Source organism: Schistocerca cancellata, chromosome 6 (genome assembly GCF_023864275.1).
Source record: "Schistocerca cancellata isolate TAMUIC-IGC-003103 chromosome 6, iqSchCanc2.1, whole genome shotgun sequence".
Lineage (NCBI taxonomy): Eukaryota > Metazoa > Arthropoda > Insecta > Orthoptera > Acrididae > Schistocerca > Schistocerca cancellata.
In genome coordinates, this window is record NC_064631.1 from 459,401,743 (window position 1) to 459,423,450 (window position 21,708).

A 21,708-nucleotide genomic window follows, 5' to 3' on the forward strand; every position below is an offset into this window, starting at 1 on the left:
CACATTAATAGTAAAAAAAAAAACTCCGTTAAATTTTGGTTACCCGTTAATTATACCAAATTTAAAAAATGTCGATTCAACTAAACACCTAGGGACTACATTCACGAACATTTTAAACTGGAAGCATCACATAGAAGATGTAATGAGGAAGGCGAACCAAAGACTGGTTTTATTGTCAGAACACTTAGAAGTAACAAATCTAATGAAGAGGCTACCTACATTGCTCTTTGCCATCCTCTTCTGTATTACTGTTGCGCGGTGTGGGATCCTTGCCTGGTTAGATTGGTGGAGGATATCGACAAACCTCAAAGAAGAGCAGCTCGTTTTGTATTATCGCGAAATGGGAGAGAGAGTGTCACGGATGTGATATACGCGTTGCGGTAGCAAGTTTTAAAAAAAGGTATTTTCGCTGCGGCGAGATCTTTTCACTAAAGTTCGATCACTAACTTTTCTGCTTCGACTGCAAAAATATCTTGTTCATTCCCACTTACATAGGGAGAAATGTACTCGTAATAACATAAGAGAAATTACAGCTCCGGCGGAAAGATTTAGGGATTCGTTTCTCTCACCTGCAACTCGAGAATGGAACGGTAGTGTATGTATTGCAGAGTAGTCATGTACATGTAGACAGTTTGCAGTGTCATCATGAGTGAAATGTCTAGTACCGAATATAGTTAACGGAGAAGATGGAATAGCAGTTGACGGCCATTATCTGGTTGATACTCACCCACGTATAGTGACGTTTACAGTGTAACCAGAAACCGTTTTTCACTTGAGAAAATAATTCTAATTGAAAAGATGCCGAGAGGTTATATGATTGATGAATGAATAGTATCGTAATGCTACGGGATAGATCAAGACTTTTATGACTTAGTTATTTCTTAGTACATCACAGAAAGAAATCTTGGACTTAGACAAGGTACTGTTTTGGATCCCTTAAACTGTATGAAGCAGTGAAGAGTAGTACTCTTGCTTTAAAGAAAACTGGCTTGGAATGTCCCACTCGCGTGTAACAGGTGCTGCTGGGACACAAAGCTTAGTTAGGAAACAACTCCTTAAGTCGTTCAAATATTTTGTTTTTAATTAGATGAAAATTGGTGGTGTATTATTTTTAATTAGATGAAAATTGGTGGTGGCAATTAGCATTATTTTTATAGATGATTTGGGGATAAAACGAACGCAGTAAGTGTACAAAAAAGTGCTACGATAAGTAAATGGATTGTGTCCATAAAAAAATTGACAGTGTACTTATTCCATTTAGAAACTCTCATAACAAAAAAATCTCCCTAAAAGTTGTTATCCACAGGAACAAAATCAATGGATAATTATAATCTATCGTTAAGAGTTCGGTTACTGAGAAAACAGACAAATTTTCTCAAAATATTACATCACAGTCTGAGTAATAATTTTTATTAAGACCGATTGATTGAGAAAGAAATAATAATTAATCCGTTATACAAAATGAGATAGGCAACGGTGACTCAGTGATAATAGCTAATATCGGTGATATAGCGAAGCATTTACTGAGATTCACAAATGGAAATGTTTAAAACTTGAATGCGAGCTACAATGTAAGTGTGAAAAACGAATGGAAACTGAAGACATATTTATATACACTACAATACATACAACTAGTTTGTAAAAGAGTGCATTCTATTTAGTTTGATGACTAAGGTACGATTTACCTTGATCTGTACATCAGTGGTAGATCATGGTATTATATATGCATTGTTCGTCTGTATTTTAAAGCAGTATTAACAGAAAATGAAGTTTTCTATTTTTGTTACTACAATTTACTGATAGAAAATTCATTCTGGGCTAGTCATACATTTTACAACCACAGATACTGGGATATTTTACCAATTTAAAAACAAAAAGTAAATTTTGCTTGTAATAGTGAAAACTGTGAAGTTATTACATCGTATACATGTACTTCTTTTGATTACCATCTGGAGCGAATCTCCCAGGTTTGATATTTATATTCATCCTCTGCCTGTAGAAATTCAGTTAAACAGCAACAGAACACACTGTAAGAGCGTCACAACTTCTTATTCACTATCGAGATTTGAGTCCAGGGAAAATACAAGAGACTGATAAAGTAATGCCATTTATGATACGATTTATTTTTAAATTTTTCAAAATCATTGATCAGTTAATAAAACAGCAAACTTTCGGGGTCCTATTACACCCATAACCGCTGATACTGTTATGTTCTACAGTGTATTATGTTCTTGGTTTCAATAGTGACTATGACCATGAACCCCACAAGTTAACTTTTACTATCAAAGACATAGTATCGACTGTGTAAAGCGTGTTGGAAGGGCTTCTGTGTAACTATGCTACATTGCATACGCTGATAAGCCAAAATATTATGACCACTACTCTTAAAATTCTATTAAGACGTTCACTCGCAGATTTTTTTTCTTTTCTGTTGAAGTGGTCGCTGACAGACATTCTGTAATAACAATACAAAATTTCAAAATTAAATTACAGAATACGATTTGAATGAGTACTGTTACACATTACCATATTAATTTATTCTTCAGACAGCAGAAATAAGTACACGTGGACGCTGTAATGGGACATCCTCCTCTAGCACTGCTTTTTCTCGGCAATAATTGTCTATACCAGTATTATTTTTCCAATTTTGGATAGGACAATATTATCTCAGCTGCTTTCCGGAAAACTTACATGTAATTTTATATACAGTACGTTATATTTCAACTTAAAATTTATGACGAGTAATTATTTTCGATGTTGCAATCGATAATTACTAGCTCTGAATGTGCAGTTAAAATTAGTTTTTTAGAAACATTTGAAATTACGAATTATTTGGCTCACTTAAAAATTTCTATTATTAATTACGCAATCTAGTACGATTTACTATGTTTATTTCTGGATTTATTTATGAAATAATAATCGAAATTAACAGAAATTCATTTGTCAAGAAAAATTGTGAGCCCTTTGAAATTTGTTATTACCGCAGAGTAAAATAGTGGTATGTCTTTGATACGATCGGACGTATTTTTGTATTTTGGGCGAACAATGTAATTTCGGCTTTGTTAATGTGAAAAATTCAAAACATTTTATGATATACTGAACTGTGACAAAATATATTAATCTAACAGCAAAAATTCTGCAGCAACAATCTTCGAATTAATTAGATCAATTCAACCATTAGTACCTAAAGTGTGAGAATATCAGCTTCAAGAATCAGACCCCTAGACAAGGAGAATTGCAGGCAACTCTACACGAAAAGGTAAGTAAACTAGAAAGTTTATTGAAAACTTCGCTCCTCTTAAACTTTACGTAATAGACTCTGCTTACTGCGGACAATAGCTGGAAAAAGGAAAAGGGGGGGGGGGGAGGGGGAACGATTACAACATCACCTAAATATGAGATCACGTAGTCTTGAACTTGTTTGATAATCGTCTCTATAGAAGAGCAGCATAAAACTTTAGTACTGAGTATAATTTGCCTTAACGTGCTGTTGTGATTATGAAAATCGTTTCTGCTCTTAAAATTACGTGACTGATATATACCACCTGTGCCATATGAGCTGAAATTTGTCCAATAAGTGTATTAAAATACGAGTATGCATGTTTCTAAAACAGTTTGCAAAGATAAAATAATTTGATTATTAATGTTATATATTTTGAAAGGCAGCCAAATCCTTTGGTAGGACCAGTAACTTGCCTCTTGGAGCAGTTACAGAGTTTAAGTTGGTATGAGCCAGAAAGGCGTAATAAATAGAGATACAGGTTGTTTCACAATTCAATGTCAGGTTTGTAGGCGTTGTCGAAATGACTTATTAGATGAAGTTTTAATAAGAAACCAGTGTCCGGAAATGTACCGTTTGGATGTAAAATAATTTTGAAGACTGGATCCATTTCAAATCGGTCGCTTCACGGCACTCACGCGAACTGAGAAGAAGGCGCGGTTGTGCAGTCCTCAAGGCCCATGAAAAAGACAAGGCCGTGGCTAGTACGTCACAGAACATGACACTACAGGTCTTATTTCAGACGAGTTTAATAATTATTAACTGCACATTTAAATAAATATAACGTCTCGATGCTACCCGACAAAATGAAGACTTATGTAGTGGGCACCTTTAAATTAAATACTGATCTCCAGCGGACCCTGCGGGGAGCCGAGAGATCATGAAATGAGTCGGACAAGCCTACTAGTATGACGTCATACGTTCATTGCAGGGTCCGTATACCTCGTAGGCCCCGGCAGTCCCTGTTGTAAATATGACATCACTTACCAATTCCGGCCAGCTACAATTGGTACTTTCGCAACTAGAAGAATTGGTCGGCTGTGGTGTTCCATGGACGTGGCTCACTCCGAACTCTGACGAGGAAGTCCTTCGTTACACAGAAGATAACGTGACGACGAGTACTCACTGTATGCTGCCGTGAAGCTGGAGATCTGAAAGTATTCTGTTCTTCAAACGCATTTAGCATTCACATCGGCACTTTTCTGTACATAGGTCCTTTCTCAATAGTTTACTTACTACGTACCCCGTAAAACCCTTTAAGCCTGTAATAGGAATTGTGAAACACCCTGCACAATAAGCTACCTGAACGGTTTTATTCACAAAGTATCCACAATGATCAAAGACACATTCTGAAATCTATTTCCTTTATTGATTTTGTTTAATCAGCACTGAGAAGCCTGTGTATGGCCCAGTGAGAACACCCACCACCTCCTTTCATCCTCTTCCTCACTTACTGCCGTTCTTTCGCTTGCGTGGCAAAGGGATGACAAACTGGGAATAGAGAAAGGGATACATTTAGCGAGAGAGCGCCAGCAGAGTTGCGATCTGCTTCCTCGCGGCGCAGTGGCGGCCGCACCGCTGGCACGCATGGTGGCTGGCGCCAGTGAGTGCTGGCGCACATCGGAAGTGGCGCGCGGCGTGTCGCGGTCCCGTTGGCCATTATTCGCAGGCCTGGCCGGACGCCGCTCAGCCTCGAACCGCGACCCGCGGGGTCGACAAACCCGGCCCGTGCGTGGCCGCGCGCTTCCTGCGCTCTGCCGGATGCCTTAATAACACGCCTCCCGAACGTGAATTACGCCGACGCCCCACTGGAAAACACCACTTTGCAGCTAATTGCGAGGGACGCGGCAGTAATTATGGCACTCGGCCTGCGACGGGCTGTTATTTCGCACTGATCGCGGGCGGCGAGACGTCCCTACACAAGTAATAGGCAAATCGTGGGCGCCGTCCGTTTGCCGGGCACGCTTCGCGGCGGAAGTCGCCGACACCTCTTTGACCTGGTGCCGGTTACATGGCCCGCTCAAATGGTACCACCAGAACTGTTGTTGTTCTACATCTCTCCTCTGGGCTTCAGGATCCCTGGTGCAGGTTCCTCTTACTGGAATAGAGCTTGGAATGTCCAAGTTCAACGTAGGGTTGGGAAAAACCGACCGGTTAAAACAGATACCGGTATTTTAGTTCTCCACAACCGGTGCTTTTCGCTATTTGTTTGGTATAGGTTATAACATTTTTCTTAATTTGCTTCTAGTAACTGGGTAAAAAACCGTTACATTAATTTTTTTTATTTTTACATAAGACGTTTTTAAAAACAATTGATGTTTATTTGTAAAATTTCCATTGCTTCGAAATATTAGTTATTAGAGAAAATCGGAAAATTGGTCAGAGCTATTTTAACGCCAACGATAACAGGTTCATCTTGCTGCATAGAGCTTGGAGTGCCCAACTTTAATGTAGGGATGGGAAAAACGGCCGGTTAAAACATATACCCGCATTTTAGTTCTCCATAACCTGTGTTTTTCGCTGTTTGTTTGGGATCGGTTACAACATGCTTTTTTTTTCATTTGCTGCTAATAATTCCGTAAACACCCTTATATTATTTTGTCATACCACTGATGCTAATTTTTATTTTTATTTTTTAAATAAGATGTTTTTAAAAACGAGTAGTGTTCCGTTGCTTTGAAGTATTAGGTCATTACAGAAAACGGTAAAAGCTATCAGAGCTACGTTAACAACAACGCCAACTTTTAGAAACGAGCAACAAACGCATGACGTAAGTACATTTTACATCAGAATCTCCGAAAAGAGTAGTTTCAGATATAAAATATAGTACCTACTAGAGCTGTGGATGTGGCGACCAAAGAGTCTTTTGACCACGAAATAAGAATCGGTACAGCACTGCTGGGACAATAATGTATCAGTTGTCCTTTTGTACCCAGAATAAATGATTCTGTTGCTTTTTGGGAGCGAAGCAGAAGGTGTGTGCCAGGCTTGTTATTTGTAGCCCAATAATATTTATCTGTGCTACGAAGTCCTGTGACTTCTGAAGGACTGGCATCGCCTTTGAATGATACTGTTCGCGACGAAAGGAGTCAACTAGCAAGTCAGTGCATAATACGACGAGTATTTATGAAATGTTTGGACTTAAATGTTCTCCAGTGCATTAATGCACTACTGTTATTTTAATTCTTGTCATGCAATTATTGCTGCTAACTGTTCTATTTTGACTGCTGGCTAAATTGTTAATCGTAATTTCTTGAAAGAAAATTTTTTGTTTTGTCTTCAAAAAATCGATTGTATTCAGATCCTTTGAAAAGTAAATAAATGTATTTGATTACAAAAAGCGTTATCATTCGAAATTATTAAAGAAAACGAATGCTACGAGTTTCACACCAAAGCTTATTATTTGTCTGCTATTTGTATGTATTGTACCAGAGAAAGGAAGTTAAGGCAACATTAATGAATTAAAATCTCAACAAATCATTCTTTGTGTGTGATAAAAATAGATAGCAGCTGATCTGCTACCAGTGTCTAAATAAGATGGCTTTATCTCGCTACAGCCCATGGAATCGGACAACACAGCACGAAAAATACAGTTTTGCAACCTCAGTATTTATCCTTCAGCACTGCTTGTTTGTAATGCCCAAATAGTTGTATGGTCCTTGATTATTAAATTATTTTTGAGCCGAGTTTCAAAAAACTAAGTGCAATTGGAGAGTAATGGTGGTTTTTTATTCAGCCCCTCATTACTTTTCGAGAAAAGCAGCGATCAGTATACGGCCTAAGGTTTCTTTTATTTCCCCATTGCGTTATGTCGTCAGCAAAGAAGGTGTGTCGTTCACGACTTCAACCGTAGCTGGACGGCGCTTATACACTGAGGGTGTGGACGCTGAATAGCATTAGGGCCGTACCTCTAGCATCAGGAAAGTACACTACATCTTCAGCAAGGACTCTAGTACGGAGGAGTTCGCGACTCCACTACCATTGTCAGAGGCATGGGAGATGTGTGCCATGTAGCCAGTGGGGACGTAGAAATCAGTGACGATCACTTCTTGGAGGATAGCAGTGTCGATATCAGCAGCATAAACGGTGTCTAAGAACAGTGCCAGTTTACGTGGAGCCCGAATGGTGGCCAGATTCATCGTTGCGATGCGGTAGTGTTGTGGACATGTTCCCGCCATTAGCACAGAGGGTCTGGTAGAGACGTCCGGCTGGTGTGAAACAACCAGGGCGGCCACTGTGGCCGCAATCACCGGGTGGAAGGTGGGTCAGGCACCATTGTGAAGCACTGCCCGAAAGGTGATCCCCTATCTTGATATGCTCCACCGTCGACATCGTCAGCCCAGGAGACTGGAACTGGTGGAAGGCGACTGTCGCACTCATCGAGGTGGCGCTGCCGTAGCGGGTCCAGGGAACCTCCCTCCACGGGATCCATGTTGTCAGGTGGGATCGCAGGCGGTGAAAAGGACGCTCCTCAGATGGGGCATCAGGAGCAGCCACTCCTGTTGTGGGGGCGCTCGAAGGGAGAAAGAAGTGTGCTGTCTGAGGGCGTTTGTCTTCTCTTCTTCCGTTTTCGGGGCGACCGCTGCTTTCGGAGGAGGTTCTGCATAAGTAAATGGACGTTCAGTGTCCAAGGTCACGCCAGTCTGAAGAAAAGCAGATGTTGGCACCGCACTCGCATGTCCATCGCAGCGGGCGGGCTGGCATCGAGCTCTGGGGAGTTGATGGTCTCGTAGCCATCGGAAGAGATGGTGCGATGGGGCCGCGGCCGCACTATCGGTCCCAATAGGGAGTGCTGGCGGGGGAACAGGTGTTTCCTGAAGTGACGCATCGGAGTTGCGCACGGCTTTGGCGTAGCTGTCTGGTAAAGAAATGACTGTCATTTTGGGAGCTGCGTCACTGGTCGGGATCTGTAGCAAACGGCAACGGAGACAATCTGATCGAGCATGGCCCTAATGTCCACATCCAGCACACGCTCGCGGGTGGCCATCGTACATAAAGATGGCTCGCTCGCCACCTATCAACTGATAGGATGGTATAGGTTTGGATATTTCGCCCTTGATTTGGCGGACACCATTCAACACGTGGTATGTCGTGAACGTCTGCCATTTTTCCGGGATGTGGCCCACAACACTGCCTTAGGCTCGGAAGGCTTCGACGACCACATATTGTAGCACTTCGAAAGGGAGGTCAAAGACCCGAACTGTTCGAAGACTGGTACCAGTGTGGTCTAACGTCACCTGCCCAATATGCCCATCACAATGCTTAAACTTGAGTCCGTGTGAGTGTTGTCGAACTACGTCAGCGCATGCTTCCTCCACTGTCATTTTAATTTACACGATACTGCCAGTGATAGAAAAGTGACAACCTATCACTTTCTGTGGGTCCAGAAGTAGCTCTTTGCGAATGAATTGTTCGATTTCATAAGCGCGTGATCGTGAATGTTCGGCTTAGACTGATACTTTAAGTGTCACTCGTCGGTAACTGTGCGGCATGAGATACAATAGTTATAGACGCTACACAACACAGATAGTAAAATAAACAACTCAGGTGCGTTGCCCAGCGTACAGAGCCGATCTGCACGCGATCACGACCAGAGGCCGACTGCCTCACTTGATCAGCTTTTCCAGCACGGAGTAATTGTACAAACATTCTCTGCATCATTATCACAGTGATATTAGTCAGCATAAAAACATGACCACCACCCATGTGCTGGCACGAGCTACAACCACACTCTAGGTAGACATACCACCCGGTAATCTTAAACATCACATTCAAAAATCTTTCGATTAACCAAGAGAGTTCACAGTTATTCGGAAGTTTATAAAATATACCGCCCATATAAGATATCGAGACAACACAGTAACCCCAAGCCAAATAGATCAGCCTCCTACAGGCCGTCGACATCACATTGTGTACGGTACGCAAAGAAAACCCCCGTTGTTTCGGAGCAAACTTCTAAGGGCGACATCTATCTGAGACAGGGTCATACTCAAGGGTATACATCACTGCTCCAGCAATCGAATCGCCTTGCAGTAGCATACAAATCGCCACGGACGTATGACGTCTCGTGACAGCACAGTTGGAAAAAATGTGTCGTACTGAAGGTTAAATATGTAGAGGAGCACTAAATACCATGTTTCATGGTCAGAGTTCGAGTTTTTAGAGGTGATAGTTGAGAATTTACCATTGCACCTCGTATGTTCTGGCACAGTATATTGTCACGTGTGATGGAGGACTGCTTTTATTTTTTTATTTCATTTCTTGCACATCGAGAGACCTGTTGTCTAGTATTTTAAAACAGGTCCTACATTTTACGATTTTTTATATGATAAAACGTTTTCCATTATTCCAAGCAAATTCTGTATTCAGTAATAAAATATCGAAGTATTAATAATGAGTTATAAAGAAAAACCTATATTAATTAACGGAAGCGGAGGGTGTTAGAAAAGACTGTTAGTAAATTGTTGAAACCGAAGGAAGTAGAATGATGTGAGGAAAGGTTAGAGATGTTTCTTGCGTCAGTTTCACCAGCTTCCTCTGAGGTGTCTATGGGTCTCGTGTCCGGTCTGTTTTGTAGTTCGTTCTCGTACTGAAGGTACAGGGCCTTAGAGATCGAGTCTGCTGTGTTGTTGATTTATTTCCACGCTGGTTTGGTTCAAATGGCTCTGAGCACTATGGGACTTAACTTCTGAGGTCATCAGTCCCCTAGAACTTAGAACTACTTAAACCTAACTAACCTAAGAACATCACACACATCCATGCCCGAGGCAGGATTCGAACCTGCGACCGTAGTGGTCACGCGGTTCCAGACTGAGCGCCTAGAACCCCTCGGCCACCCCGGCCGGCACACTGGTTTGTTTCGAATCACGCTGTACAGGTTCTACGTATGTGTGTCTTCGTCATATGGCCTGTGTGGAAAGTGTGCCGTGTATTATGATGTGCTCTGGGCAACATCTCTTCCCAGAAATGCATTCTTCCGTTTCACTGAGATACATGCGATGTGAATGCATCGGTAAGACCCATATCCAATCAGGAAATGGACCATGCCTCTGCTTACGTAAATGTGTCTCATTCCTAACCGTTTCCTGATGTTGGGAAATAAGGTACAAAACTCTCCAGATGTTATCACTGTTATTCCATTCCTGTTTCTAGCTATCTGATAGCCTCGTCTTTAAGTGGCGTTTGTCTCTTATTTCTTTCCCCGTTATGGTAGTTATCTGGTTAAGTTTTCTCATCTTGATCCAATACGCTGCGGCTCGATATCTGACTGAAGTCTGTCGGGTAGATTCCAAAAACCACACACAGAGCTTCAAGTGAAGTGATGCGGAAAGCCCCCGACAGTCTCATCAGCACATTTATTTGCCTTGGTCTAACAGCTGTTCTGTTAGTAACATATCTCAAGGCGGTGCGCCCGTGTACTGGCCGTGAAGCATACTACCGACTCAGAGATCTTGCAATGGTATGTACGAAGAGTGACAAGTGATAATCTAAAGTGGTCGGTGTTATCCTGGATAATTAGTGTAAAAGTCGTTTGGCCTTGTCGGAAACTACTTGTACTTGGTTATGTAGTTTAGTCGTCCGTCAGTGTGAATGCCAAGGTATCGTGTTGCAGTATTACGTGCTAGGAAAGTGTTATCTAGTTTGGTCACGAAGTTTCTTTGTACGTCGCCATGTACCATTATTAGTGAAGCCTGACTCAGGAACGAGACGGAAATCTTATTGTAGTTTATTAAATAAAAACTGTGTGAAAGTAAAAAACTTTAAATATTTAACCGCAATTTTTCTATTACAAATAAAGCAAGTTAACTAGTTCCGCTTGCTTTATACAACCATCTTCAGATCTATAAATAAATGAGGAAAAATGGTCGAAGAAGTTTTTGTACAATCAAGCAGGATATAAAAACGCTGTATAAAAGCTGACAAAAAACATAATGGAGACCCAGGTCTAATAGTAATAGTGAACATTTACGATTATATTTGACAGCGTAGAACAAAATGTGTTAATGCTTACCAGATAACATACCATACAAAAAGTAAAAATAGGTGAATATGCATTGGAAAGCAAAATTTACCTATAGGCATGCAGTGACATGCATTAGCAAATACCAAGTCAATCACAGTACAATCTTCAAAACAAGCAATTCAAGCTGTAGGCCGTAGTCGCGAGGGATGACTTTTACTCAAGCAATTGGCCATTTGCCTTCGCTGTTACCATCATCCAACAGCTTACAACCTGACTTTGTCACAGTGATATTTTTAAACTAATTACTGTCTTTGATTTGACATTTACGAATGCATGTCACTGTATGACTACAGGTAATGATGCTTTCCAATGCATATTCACCAAAATATTTTGTACTTAACTGTTAATTGGATTTGTCTAATGTTCACTTTTGCTATTAGAATTGGCTTCGCATAATATTTTTCGTTAGCTTTCATATGTTTTTTCTTATGCTGCTTTATTGTGCAAAGTTTTCTAGGCTATTTTTCTTTCATTTGTGTTGCAGATCTGAAGATGGTTGTTGAAAGCAACCGAAACTAATTATCGTTTTTTAATCTTATTTAATTAATCTATTGTTTTTACATCAACTGTTCATCTGTTTTAAAGTGTTATTTAATTTACTTTCTAGATCTGCTCTTGAGTCGGCCGCTGCAATCGCCAGTAAATCATCTGCATAATCAACGACTCCAGCGGTATGTTCTCTTTCCTTTGTCTGCTGTAATACTCATTCAGAGGCAATGCCCCAGGAAACTGGCCCACAGATAGAGCATTGCGGGCATCCCTTAGTGATTTTCTTCACAATCATGCAACGTCCCGCATGTTAGTCTGCTATTCTGTCTTTACAGTAAATAAGGAGACTATTTTATATACAAAATAAGGTACAAAATTCTCCAGCTCTTATCACTGTTATCCCATTCCTGTTTTCAGCTATCTGATCGCCCCGTCTTTAAGTAGCGTTTGTCTCTTATTTCTTCCCCCGAAGGTACCTGCAGTTATCTAAGAAAACTTACTTTTTACTTACGTAAAAAAGTCGCGGCATCAAAAAATAATGTAGAATAATTAAATTTCGGGAATAGATCTGTCTAAGTAACATATTTAAGGGATTAATATTGCAAGATCACAGGTTAATGTAAGTGCGAGATAAGCCGCTGCAAATGTGGAATGCTGGCACATTAATAAGCGGTGTAACCGCCAGAATGCCGAATGCAAGCATAAAAACTTTCGTGCGTTGTGTTTTACAGGTGCCGGATGTCAGTTTGTGGGATGGAGTTCCATGCCTGTTGCACCTTGTCGGTCAGCACAGGGATGGTTGATGCTTTTTGTAGATGACGCTGGAGTCGTCGTCCGATGATGTCACATATGTGCTAGATTGAAGATAAATCTAGTGATCTAGCAGGCCAAGGCAACATGTCGACACTCTGTACAGCATGTTGGATTACAACAGCGGTATGTGGGCGAGCGAGCGTTATCCTGTTGTAAAACTTCCCCGAACTGCTGTTCTTGAATGGCAGCACAACAGGTCGAATTTCCAGACTGCAGTCAGGGTGCTTGGGATAATCGGGGAGTGCTGCCGTCATACGAGATCGCACTCCAAACCATAAGCTCAGATGTAGGTCCAATGTGTCTAACACGCTGGCAAGTTGGTTGCAGGCTCTCAATTATCCCCCTTATGACCAACACACGGCTATCACTGCGCAGGGGCCGAAACAGGTTGCATCAGGAAACGCATCAGACCTCCAACCTGCCCTACAATGAGCCCTCGCTTGACAAACGGATGTCACAAATGGCGGTGGCATGGGGTCAGTGGCATCTGGCTCGGAGCTATATTTGAAGTAACCAATTTGTAACGGTTCGTTGTGTGACTGTGGTTCCAACTGCTGCTCAAATTTCTGCTGCAGATGCAGAACGATGGGCCAGATCCAGACGCCGAATACGATGGTCTTCCCTCTCGGTAGTACCACGTGACCGTCCAGAGCTCGTTCTTTTTGCGACCGTACGTTGTCGTAATCACCGCTACCATCGGTCATGTACAGTGGCTACATGTCCGTCCCCGGTAGCTGAGTGGTCAGCGCGACAGACTGTCAATCCTAAGGGCCTGGGTTCCATTCCCGGCTGGATCGGAGCTTTTCTCCACTCAGGGACTGGGTGTTGTGTTGTCCTAATCATAATCATTTCACCCCCATCGACGCGCAAGTCGCCGAAGTGGCGTCAAATCGAAAGACTTGCACCCGGCGAATGGTCTACCCGACGGGAGGCCCGGGAGGCCCTGGTCACTCGACATTTACAGTTTTTTTAGTGGCTACATCCCTGCCAAGTCTTTCTGCAGTATCACAGATTGAGCATCCAGCTTCTCGTTGTCATATTAAACGATCTCGTCCAGATTCAGTGACTTGCTGGTTATGACATTTTTGTAGCCTTAGAGGCATTCTTGACTACCGTCAATTCACCACGACCAGTCTCAAAGGTAAACCATGACTGCTTTAATTTTGGTGAGCACGCCACTCCACTGGCACCACTAACTGAAAAATGTCTCTGAGCACTATGGGACTTAACTGCTGTGGTCATCAGTCCCCTAGAACTTAGAACTACTTAAACCTAATTAGCCCTCGGCTCCCTGCCGCCGTTGGATAAGCAGCTGCCAGAGGCAAGTCGTTTACTCCTGGCTCACGTATTTGTTACATAGTTTCATTCTTAATTTCTTTGCGTATTTTTGGGTACTTGCATTGTTTAATTCATAAATTTCGGGCGTATTATAGTATTTGAGAGTTGTAGCATGGCGCTTTAGTGTTTACTTCGTAGATTCTTACTTAAATTGCTTGTGAGTTTCGTATAGGAGGTGTAATTTCGAGTTTTAGTTACTGTAATAGTAAATTCAGGCAGATTGTAGCGCAGTCATTAAGCATTTGTACAGGTTAGTTCATACATTCTTTGCGTGTTACCCTTGCGTTATCTAGGAACGGACTCGTGTTTCAGTAACTGTTGTTCAACATCGATTAGAACAGGGACTGTGATTGCTGTGTTCGGATGAGGGCTGAGTTGGCATCCCTTCGCTCACAGCTGGAAGCGGCGCTGACTTCGGTCGCGCAGCTTGAGGCTGTTGTCAATGGGCGCCACTATGGGGAGCCGGACTTGGGTAGCACGGGGATGTCAACCTCGTCCCGTCTGTCCCCAGATAGGTCTGTCGCTGTGGTTGCCCCGGTTGCTGCCTGCAGTGGGGCTGAGCCCTCACCTGTGGTTGATTGGGAGGTTGTTCCAAGGCGTGGCAGGCAGCGAAAGATGTCCCCGGAGGCTGATCAGAAAGCCTCCCCGATGCGTCTGACAAACAGGTTTCAGGTACTGTCTCTGGCTGAGCCAGATGCAGCTGCCTGCCCTGTTACAGAGGATGATTCTCAGCTTTCAAGGTCCGGGCAATCGCAGAAGGTGGGCTTATTGGTAGTTGGGAGCTCCAATGTTAGGCGCTTAATGGGGCCCCTTAGGGATATGGCGGCTAAGGAGGGGAAGAAATCCAGTGTGCACTCCGTGTGCATTCCGGGTGGAGTCATTCCTGATGTGGAAAGGGTCGTTCCGGGTGCCATGAAGAGCACAGGGTGCAGTCAGCCGCAGGTGGTGGCACATGTCGGCACTAATGACCTGTGTCGCTTTGGATCTGAGGAAATTATCTCTGGATTCCAGCGGCTATCTGATTTGGTGAAGGCTGCCGGTCTTGCTTACGAGATGAAGGCAGAGCTCACCATCTGCAGCATCGTTGACAGAACCGACTGCGGACCTTTGGTGCAGAGCCGGGTAGGGGGTCTGAATCAGAGGCACAGATGGTTTTGCGACCGTGTTGGCTGCAGATTCCTTGACTTGCGCCATAGGGTGGTGGGGTTTCGTGTTCCACTGAATAGGTCAGGAGTTCACTACACTCAGCTGGCGGCTACGCGGGTAGCGGAGGCTGAGTGGCGTGGACTGGGCGGTTTTTTTAGGGTAGAAGGCCTCGGGAAAGTACGGGATGGGCTGCAATCTCAAAGGGTGCATGCCAAATGCAGGACGTGCTTGGATCAAGGAACAGTCGGAATTGTAGTTGTAAATTGTTATAGTTGTGCTGGGAAAGTCCCTGAGCTTCAAGCGCTAATAGAAAGCACAGAAGCTGAAATCGTTATAGGTACAGAAAGCTGGCTAATGCCCGAAATAAGTTCTGCAGAAATTTTTACGAAGTCTCAGACGGTGTTCAGGAAAGATAGATTAGGCAGAATTGGTGGTGGAGTGTTTGTGTCTGTCAGTAGTGGTTTATCTTGTAGTGAAGTCGAAGTAGATACTCCGTGCGAATTGGTATGGGCGGTGGTTATACTTAACAGCCGAACTAAGTTAATAATTGGCTCCTTCTACCGCCCCCCAGACTCCGATGATATAGTTGCTGAACAGTTCAGAGAAAATTTGAGTCTCGTAACAAATAAATACCCCACTCATACGGTTATAGTCGGTGGGGACTTCAACCTTCCCTCGATATGTTGGCAAAAATACTTGTTCAAAACCGGTGGTAGGCAGAAAACATCTTCCGAGATTGTCCTAAATGCTTTCTCCGAAAATTATTTCGAGCAGTTAGTCCACGAAGCCACGCGAATTGTAAATGGTTGCGAAAATACACTTGACCTCTTAGCCACAAACAATCCAGAGCTAACAGAGAGCATCATGACTGATACAGGGATTAGTGATCACAAGGTCGTTGTAGCTAGGCTCAATACCGTTTCTTCCAAATTCACCAGAAACAAACGCAAATAAATTTATTTAAAAAAGCGGATAAAGTATCACTAGAAACCTTCCTAAGAGACAATCTCCATTCCTTCCGAACTGACTATGCAAATGTAGACGAGATGTGGCTCAAATTCAAAGATATGGTAGCAACAGCAATTGAGAGATTCGTACCTCATAAATTGGTAAGAGGTGGAACTGATCCCCCATGGTACACAAAACAGGTCCGAACGCTGTTGCAGAGGCAACGGAAAAACCATGCGAAGTTCAGAAGAACGCGAAATTCCGAAGATTGGCTACAATTTAAAGACGCGCGAAATTTGGCACGGACTTCAATGCGAGATGCCTTTAATAGGTTCCACAACGAAACATTGTCTCGAAATTTGGTAGAAAATCCGAAGAAATTCTGGTCGTATGTAAAGTACACAAGCGGCAGTTAATACCTTCGCTGCGCAGTGCCGATGGTACTGTTACCGACGACTGTGACGCTAAAGCGGAGTTATTGAACGCAGTTTTCCGAAATTCCTTCACCAGGGAAGACGAATGGAATATTCCAGAATTTGAAACACGAACAGCTGCTAGCATGAGTTTCTTAGAAGTAGATACCTTAAGGGTTGCGAAGCAACTCAAATCGCTTGATACGGGCAAGTCTTCAGGTCCAGATTGCATACCGATTAGGGTCCTTTCAGAATACGCTGATACAATAGCTGCCTACTTAGCAATCATATACAACCGCTCGCTCACGGATATATGTGTACCTACAGATTGGAAAATTGCGCAGGTCGCACCAGTGTTTAAGAAGGGTAATAGGAGTAATCCATCGAACTACAGACCTATATCATTGACGTCGGTTTGCAGTAGGGTTTTGGAGCATATACTGTATTCAAACATTATGAATCACTTCGAAGGGAACGATCTATTGATACGCAATCAGCATGGTTTCAGAAAACATCGTTCTTGTGCAACGCAGCTAGGCTCTTTATTCGCACGAAGTAATGGCCGCTATCGACAGGGGATCTCAAGTTGATTCCGTATTTCTAGATTCCCGGAAAGCTTTTGACACCGTTCCTCACAAGCGACTTCTAATCAAGCTGCGGGCCTATGGGGTGTCATCTCAGTTGTGCGACTGGATTCGTGATTTCCTGTCAGGAAGGTTGCAGTTCGTAGTAATAGACGGCAAATTATCGAATAAAACTGAAGTGATATCAGGTGTTCCCCAGGGAAGCGTCCTGGGACCTCTGCTGTTCCTGATCTATATAAATGACCTGGGTGACAACCTGAGCAGTTCTCTTAGGTTGTTCGCAGATGATGCTGTAATTTACCGTCTAGTAAGGTCATCCGAAGACCAGTATCAGTTGCAAAGCGATTTAGAAAAGATTGCTGTATGGTGTGGCAGGTGGCAGTTGACGCTAAATAACGAAAAGTGTGAGGTGATACACATGAGTTCCAAAAGAAATCCGTTGGAATTCGATTACTCGATAAATAGTACAATTCTCAAGGCTGTCAATTCAACTAAGTACCTGGGTGTTAAAATTACGAACAACCTCAGTTGGAAAGATCACATAGATAATATTGTGGGGAAGGCGAGCCAAAGGTTGCATTTCATTGGCAGGACACTTAGAAGATGCAACAAGTCCAATAAAGAGACAGCTTACACTACACTCGTTCGTCCTCTGTTAGAATATTGCTGCGCGGTGTGGGTTCCTTACCACGTGGGATTGACGGAGGACATCGAAAGGGTGCAAAAAAGGGCAGCTCGTTTTGTATTATCAGGTAATAGGGGAGAGAGTGTGACAGATATGATACGCGAGTTGGGATGGAAGTCATTAAAACAAAGACGTTTTTCGTCGCGGCGAGATCTATTTACGAAGTTTCAGTTACCAACTTTCTCTTCCGAATGCGAAAATATTTTGTTGAGCCCAACCTACATAGGTAGGAATGATCATCAAAATAAAATAAGAGAAATCAGAGCTCGAACAGAAAGGTTTAGGTGTTCGTTTTTCCTGCGCGCTGTAGTCATGTAGATGTAGATGTAGATCACACACATCCATGCCCGAGGCAGGATTCGAACCTGCGACCGTAGCGGTCGCGCGGTTCCAGACTGTAGCACCTAGAACAGCTCGGCCACCCCGGCCGGCGGCACCACTAACTAATTGTACAGCCGATATCGATCCTGGTCATATGCCAGGATTACGGTCTTTGGTCGAGTAGTGTGTTGTGTTTGGCGGATCGTGGTACAGGCAAATAGGGGGGGGGGGGCGTGGCTGGCGAGTTGGTTTCGCGACACTCCTGCTGCCTGGGGTGGAGCTCGTGAAGCCGTGAGTTTCTTAAATTGGTCGCAACAAAGTTTTCAAGCTGGTTTAAGTACTGATAGCGGCGAGTTGCGGGAAGGGTAGCTGACGTCACGTGCAACCTGATCAGCGAGCACCGGCCCAACTCCAGAGGCTTAAACATCCCTACACCTGGAGGTCACCTGTACGAATGCGAGGCAAGTGGACTTAAGTGTTGATCTTTTATTGGTACTTGTTATCACAAGCCCACGCCTACGTTAGTGTTGAATTAGACTCGTCGTGTTCATTACAAAAATGACTCTGAGCACTATGGGACTTAACATATGAGGTCAACAGTCCCCTAGAACTTAGAACTACTTAAACCTAACTAACCTAAGGACAGCAAACACATCCATGCCAGAGGCAGGATTCAAAACTGCGACCGTAGCATCAGCGCGGTTCCGGACTGATGCGCCTAGAGCCGCTCGGCCACAGCGGCCGGCCATGTTCACTACAAATCTAGATTATTGTGTGGAGATCATAACCGGTCAGTGATTTTAATCTGTTTGTTCAACACATATTCATTGCAATTGTATGAATACGTTGTAAATTGATTTGATGTAACTACGAAATGCCACGTTCCGGTCTTCCACGAATACTCAAAACAGTGCATCTTCCTCTGTAGAATGAACGATCAGTCTGGAAATGAGTGCAACAACTCGTTCCTCAAGTTTTGTCAGTGAGGTATTAAAAATAGAGCGTTCCCTATTATGCGCCAAATACGTGAGGGCTTCGGAGTTGGATGTGGTCCTCTGAGGAGTGAATCTCTCTCCGGAGCTAAAGTTGTGAGCAACTCATCAGCATCCGGGGCTGGACTATGAGTGGCGACAAGGTAAGAGGCTGGCGTCCGGTGCTGACGGTGGCAAACACGTGGCTGTCGTTAGGCCCGACACAGGTCACCGGCTGCCGCCGTGACGCGCCCAGCCCAGGCGCCTACCGCCACGAAGCAAATCTGCTGCTGGTGCCCTCTCGGCTGTCCTCCATAAACAGACAGACGGAAAAATCTACAACCCCTCAAAATAAAGAAAGGTGACAAATTACAACAACGAACTATCACAACAAATTGGCAGCAACCATGCAAGTTTGACTGTGAATGGAGTTAGTTAATGACTGAATAAAACAACTCAGTAGTTCATACTCATAAGTAATAGCCTTTAAAACTTAACAGTCTCCGGAAGTAGCAAAACAGGGCCTGCAAGATTTAAACAAGTTGTTAAAGAGCAAATATAGTCACAAGGAACTCTGGACTTGCAGAACACACCTAAAGGGTTGTGTGCTTGCTCAAATCACAATATTTGAACGGATCAATATTCCGAAATTAACTGGGCGACACTCCGCCATGGAACGTACAAAAACGATCAAATTTATTTAACTTGATCTAACACGAGGCAGCTGAGAGAGGCGACTGGCTGTGGGCAACCTAGACGTCGTGCGACAACGGAAGTGTCGTCGCAGCAGGAAGGAAACGCACCTCTGGCCCAGTCCCACGAAGTAGGAACGCGTCCTCCGCTGCCAGAAGTAGCCTACCAACATGCATCAGAAAGGGATCAGTAATCTGTGCAAATAAGGCTACAAACGACAATATCTAACAAGCAGAAAATATTAACTTATTCTGGAAGTGGCTATAAATACAACTCACGAGCTTGATGCTCCTTAATATTACATAAAAATTGACGACATGAATTAAAACCACCTGCAATTTAATTGCAATCAAACGCCTAAAATCGCTATTGTTACGTGAACTGAGGTGGCGCGGAAATACCGAAAAGAGGGAAGAAGACAGAGATTTTTAGGACAGTAGCGGTCAGGGAGTCGGTGTAAGGAGAAGCAGTTGCGAAGTCAGCATGCGGCAGAGTCGCAGTTGTGAGTACTGGAGGCGGCGCGTTTGATGTAAGTGTTTCCATGCAGTACTTCAGGTTGCACATGTCTTTACAGGGCGATTACTGTTCCAGCTCTAGCTATACACTGTGAGACGAGTGTATATCTTTGATCTAATATGTTCAGTCACTGATCCAAATTCCATATACAGTTTAAGTCCAGTTTGTTTAGGAGTTACATGTGGATCTGTTGGTCTTTTAATGAACACAGTATGAAATAAAGATTATAGTTGAATTCAGCATTGTGCAGCAGTTGTGCGTTCATATCCTATTAGTATTACAGTTATCCAGCATCAGGGGATCCAGTTACGTATATTTCTGAATACGTTATTGGGATACAACTAAGTAAAGCAAAATTCCTCTAACAGCGAATGGGCTGCATAATGCATTTCTAGTTAATACTCTGGAGACTTTAGAGTTGGAATAATTTGTTCACGTGATAGAGTCTTGTGGATGATTATAATACACAGTGAATCATAATTTAAATCACTGAATCAAACAACCACGAGAATTTTAGGTGAAAATGGGGATAATATTTCTCAATTTAAAGTATGGTTAATGATCATAGCAGCAGCCACGTGCCATTTAGCGTTATCCACTACTTTGTGCACACAGTAAATCAGGGTTCATTCAGTACGTGAATGTGTAGTTTTTTGAGTCACTCGGCATATTTTAAAAAAAAAATTGGCAGTATAAGAAGGGTGGATAGTTCACTAGTTTGCTATTTACATGGGATCTTGGTTGGCTTGATGAGTTGGGGGAGGGGACCGAACATAGGGATCGTGGCAGAAGATGAAATAACTACTAGAATACCAGTTAAGTGGCAAAACTAGTAATTAGGATCATTATCTTTCTGTATCTGTTATTCTGGAAACTTACATTCGTATTTTTGAAATAATACATTAGCCCTCACTAATATTCTTTTCTTAAATTGCTTATGAATAACTATACACCTCCCAATGTCATTGTAAAAGCAATATGTAAGTGTCGTGTACTGCCTGCTTACGGACTAATAAGGTAACATTAATTGTGTACCTGCTTATAATTTCGCAATGCCAGATGAAATACCTCATCTGATTAAAATTTCGGATTACATACGATATTTACGACTTTCAGAGTAGGTCTTCGAAAGGATGGAGCCAGATTTTTCAGTTACAAACGAATTGAAATTCATTTGTGCAATTCTGTTAATCATTCACTTAACAGGGAAAGAACCTATCTCTATCAATATTGCAGTCCGATTACATGAATGTGTACATTTTTTCAGTGTAAAAATTTTATTAAACTTTCACGTTCAAGAGTCACTGAACAATGACAGCAGACAACCAAAACACATTGGCCTGAGATGTTGCAGTAGGCCATTTTTTTAGATGATGGTAATAATTATTACTGACTTTTTTATCTTTCCAGATTCCAAAAAGCCTGTAATCCTTAAGAATAAAAGATAAACTCATTGCTGCTGGAATGTGCCTTCTTGATGCTGCAAAA